Genomic DNA, 5106 nt, shown 5'->3' on the forward strand with positions numbered 1-5106 from the left:
CTCCAGATGCATGTTTCCATCCCCAAAACGCTCAGATTCCTTCCAAAGTCACTTAGGACCTGTAAAGACTCACAAAAGACTAAAAGGACTCTAAAAGCACACTTGGACCTAGGAAAAGACTCAAAACAAACCTAAAAACTATAGTTAAAACCCTACAAAATGCAGACACATCAATTCCCCCAGACTTGAATCTTTGCTTGTCCTCAAGCAAGAACAGACAAAAACTCAAGAACAAAGAAAAGGTTTGAAAGTGGAAACTCACATATTCTTTGGACCCTCTTCTTTGCACTCTTCATCACATCAAATCAAGAACTACTTTCTGTACTCTGCCCATGATTAGGATCAACACTCCCTACTCTGAACTCCACGGCCTTAGAGAACCTTCAATCTCCCCATCGTTGTCTCTCTACATCAGATTTGTAAAAGAGTGCGGTCTTACCATGGGAGTATCGATCATTGAACTTAATTGACTCCTTCAACCTTTTATCGCCCAAGACCTCCTCTTATGCTCCCTTTCCTCTCTCTTTTCTCACTTCCAAAGGATTGATTTCTCCCTAATTTTCTAGGGTATCATTTTATTTTTTTTATCAATCCTTTGCTCTTTTCTGGTGGACAGGTTTCCATGAGTTCCGAAAGATGCACGGGTTTACGCACAACCCTCGGTTCACTTCTTTTATTACCTATATCCTTTTCTTCTTTCTTCTTCTTTTTCTCTTTTTTTTACTGAGTATTGAATGGAAGAGAGAGGGGAAGCATACTTTGTGAGGAATTGCATATCTCGTGAGGCTCGTGGGAGGAGTCTTTTCCGATGTATACCAAGCCCCAAGGTAAGAAATTAAGTTCGGTTAAGTCATGTCAAAGCTAGAGACAACTTCTGGTTCAACTTAGTGTTCTCCTTGGCGAGTGTTGAGACTGCTCATGTTCATTCCAAGCTTCATTCAAAAATCAAAAGTACTAAAACAATCATAAGAGTGTTAGTTCAAAGTAAAAGACTCCTAGATATGATCATAGTTTCCCAACATTTTTTTTTAGACTCGATAAAATGACTCAAAGAAAAGAAAAATCCAAAAAAACGACATTAGTAACTTGGAGACATCCCTCCCCCGGACTTACTTCACACCGTCCCGGTGTAAAAGCAAAGCTAAGGAAAAGGACGAATCCCACAAAGAAAATAAGAAAAATGAAAAATAAAAAGAAAGAAAAAGAATGAAAAACCGGTGATCACGCATCTGGTGTTGGAGTGGTGTTAGCAAGGTTGGGGACCAATCGGTCTCAGGGTGGGATCGACCGATCTACAATATTATTGAACTTGGAGTTACCCGCAGCAAACCAACGGGATCGATCGATCTGTAAGGAGGATCGACCGATCCAAAGCTCATGGAACAAAAATATTTTGCATCTTCCGCGTTTGGAACCTGTTCCTGTAATCACTTAACACCGGACGTGATTTCATAGTAATAAATCCTAAAAACAAAACCAAAATCCTAAGACAAATAAAAATAAAAGGGTAAGCCAGCACAAACTCCATGGGTTGCCTCCCATAAGCGCTTATTTAAGGTCTATAGCTTGACCGCTCAACACAAAATGTTAATCATGAGTATCAAAAGGCTGAGCCAATGGACCTTTAGTCCTTCTCTTGTTAATGCAATAAACAACATGTGTCAAGTAACACACAATTATCCATGGCAAAACGATAAAATACACATCAAGGAAGTTTACTACAAATGTAGCATATACTTTGAAATATTCCTTGATGGTTGGATGCTCATGAGGATCAAATGCATTTAATGGGAAAATAAAGTCAATTTCAGGTTCAAACGAGGTTTTCACAAAATAATTAACTGCATCACCATTAATTTCATAAAACACAATATCCTCATTCATATAATCCACCTCAGGGTCCTTTGTTTCATGCATAATTGTATCAATATCAAGAACACACCCTAGGTAAGATTCTTCAAGAAGAGAGCTAGATACATCAGGCATTGAAAACTCAAACTCGAGATCGTGAACATTCAAAGCACAATGATATTCAATATCAAAACATATTTCATGATAATCCCTAGCAAGTTTTTCTGCTCTTAACATGTCTAGACGTTGAGACTCACATATCAAATCATAGCATTCATCAATGATCAATGGAGTATCCAAACTAGAAGTCACCTCTTCAATGCATGGCATGTGGATATCCTCAAAATCATGAATTTCAAGGGTGGAAACGCATGTACCTTCTATTTGGCTTGGTGGAATGATATGTTACGGTTTTGATTCACTTTGACCCTGTTTATTTGATAGTTTTGTAGTTGTTTGAGTCCTTTTCAGGTTATAATAAGAGGCTAGGAAGCTAAAAGCAAGGATTGGAACAGCATGAGCAATCGGAGCAGAAAAGAGTTGAATTGGAGCAGAAAAGCTGATTTTTAGACCCAGGAGCACATGCTCCCGATTTCCGAGCACATGCTCCCAACTCTACGGATTCATGACGACACGTGGCAAGCATCTAGGCGCCGATTCCCTGCCTAATTCCCCTTATTTTAGGCGATCTTTTGTGAGAGAAAGAGGGAGGAGATTTGATTTGGATTCTTTCCTTTTTTTTCTCTACTTGTATGCTATTTAACCTAGGGTTTTTAGGAGAGAAAATATACTCTTTTCTTTTGGATTTTGAGCGACGTTTTGTGAGGTAGAAGAGCGGCTACCTTGTTTATCATTCTCTGAACCCTTTTTATTTTTATGTCATTGAATTTCTCATCTTTTGCTATGATTCATTTCTCTATGTCTGAGTAGTTTTCTTTGCTAGATTAGGGGTTTCAAAAGGGGTTTCATGGGTTAGCAACAGAACACAAATAGGGCTTTATATAATCGATTGTCTTCACTATTGTTCGACTTAATGCTTAAGTTGATTTGATCACCCAATCTATGATTCTAGGTTTATCTATTCATCAAAAGTGTAATAGGTTGCTAGAAAAGACATTAGTGGGCAAATTATCCTAGACCTGCGAAAGTTGATGTGTAGGTGATTTGTGAACTTATCATTCCTGTTCTTTAATGCTTGTCTGCGATTCTGGGCTCAAATGACAGTTTAGGGTTTATGGACCGCCGAGCATGTGCTCCGGATGTCTGAGCATGTGCTCCGCGTTTCCGCACAGAATCGATCAGATAGAGTCATTGATGCCACGATAGTGGATCAGTTTATATTTATGTTTGAGTTCTAGACTGGTACTTAACCTATGCCCTGAATAGTTGTTTAGTTGCTGTCTCTGAAATTCCCGAGAATTACCCCTGATCTAGTGTTTTGCTTATTGCCTTTTTATACCGTTTTAATCGCGTTACTGTTACCAAACAAACCCAACTTTGAATTGTCTTAGCTTGAAATTGAACCAATAGAACCATAGAGTAAAATTTGGTCTTCGTGGGATTCGACCCCTAAGTACTACTTCTTTGCTGTGCACTTGCAGTAGGAAAATAGGGTTTAAAACTCTGTCTACCAAGTTTTTGGCGCCATTGCCGGGGACCAAATTTTTACCTTTGGTTTTCGGCCAAATTACTAGACTAAGACCTTACTGATTTGTCTTTCTGCTTCTTCTTTGCGTGTGTTTCAGGTGCATGTCAAGAAGATCTACAAGAAGAAACAACACCGAAGAACTAGTCGCTTTGTCAGCCGCAGAGCTCTCTTTGGCAGAAAGAACAAACCGCAAGAACAGAAAGTTTCAATCCGTCAACATGGGTGACAACAGAAACAATGAGGATATGGCTGTCGAGTTGCAGCAACTTCGACAACAGTTGGGGCAGTTGCTCCGTGCTCAACACGAAAGAGCCGCGCCGCCGCAACCATCCATTGGGGACAAGGACAACCCGCATGTGTCCTACACCAACCGAGCGGCGATTGTTCCTCCCACCATCCCGAACCAAGATTTTGAGATCAAGCCACAGATGATCTCTCTAGTGAAGCAGCACCTATTTCACGGTCTCCCAGCTGAGATTCCGATGGACCACATCGAGAATTTTGAGGAGATATGTAGCACCACTGGTTCAAATGGGATACTGACAGGCTTTCTGAAGTGCAAGCTCTTTCCCTTCTCTCTTGCGGATAGAGCTTCACGTTGGCTGAAGTCATTGCCACCTGGGTCTCTGACATCATGGGAACAGTGTAGGTCTGCGTTTCTGGACCATTTCTACACCAAGGCTAAGACCGCTGCCCTGAGGAACAAGATTTCATCGTTCCAACAGCACACTGGAGAAGCCTTCTGCGAGGCTTGGGAGAGGTACAAAGAGTACCGAAGAGAGTGTCCGCACCATGGATTCAGTGATGAACAAATTCTGGGCATTTTCTATGATGGAGTTAACTGGGACTACAGAAACGTTCTCAACTCGGCCAGCAATGGGGATTTTATGACAAAGTCTAAGGAAGGAGCATATCAGTTGATTGAGAACCTAGCTGCAAGCTCCAGCAACAAGGCTCCTGAGTATGACAGGTCCGTGAAGGTCAATAGTGTCGATACGCAAAAGATTGACGAGTTGACAGCCAAGGTGAACCTTCTTCTGAAGGGGAGCCAGAAAACTGTCCATTTTGTCGATGAGACCGGAGACATGCCGCTAGCTCAGGAGATTTGTGATGGAGAGGATGAAACGATGGAGGTTAATTATGTGAGTGGGCAAGGTTTTGTGCAGAACAAGAGTTTCAACCCGAACTACAGAAGCCATCTGAATTTGTCCTATAGGAGCACCAACGTGGAGAACCCTCAGGATCAAGTGTATCCGCAAAAAAGGAGCTCAAAATCAGATGGGTTATCAGAAAACCTTCTCAAACAACTTCCAAGGCAAACAGTTTGTACCCACTCAAAACCGATTCCAAGGGGGGAACCAGCAGGCATATACAAGCGCTCAACAAGCACTGCCTTTCACCAGCCAGCAGTTGGGACCTTCATCTGCTAGCAGCTCTCAGGATGAGCTGAAAAACATGATGCAACAACTCTTGGTGAATCAACAAAAAGCTTCAGTGGAAATCAACGCTAAGGTCGATACCATGTACAATGACCTTAATGGGAAGTATGAGGCATTAATGTCACATGTGAAGAAGCTTGATGTTCAGGTTGCACAGACTGCTGAAGC

General features: G+C 41.5%; 1 non-coding gene across 1 annotated transcript; it reads right to left on the reverse strand.

Moving 5' to 3' along the window:
- Positions 1-4191: 4191 nt before the first annotated feature.
- Positions 4192-4298, reverse strand: LOC147941546 (small nucleolar RNA R71). The gene has a single exon (XR_015562986.1). It is a non-coding gene; the product is annotated as a small nucleolar RNA R71 (small nucleolar RNA).
- Positions 4299-5106: the final 808 nt, after the last annotated feature.

The sequence above is a fragment of the Camelina sativa genome, chromosome 7, assembly GCF_030686135.1.
Source record: "Camelina sativa cultivar CO46 ecotype springtype chromosome 7, ASM3068613v1".
NCBI lineage: Eukaryota > Viridiplantae > Streptophyta > Magnoliopsida > Brassicales > Brassicaceae > Camelina > Camelina sativa.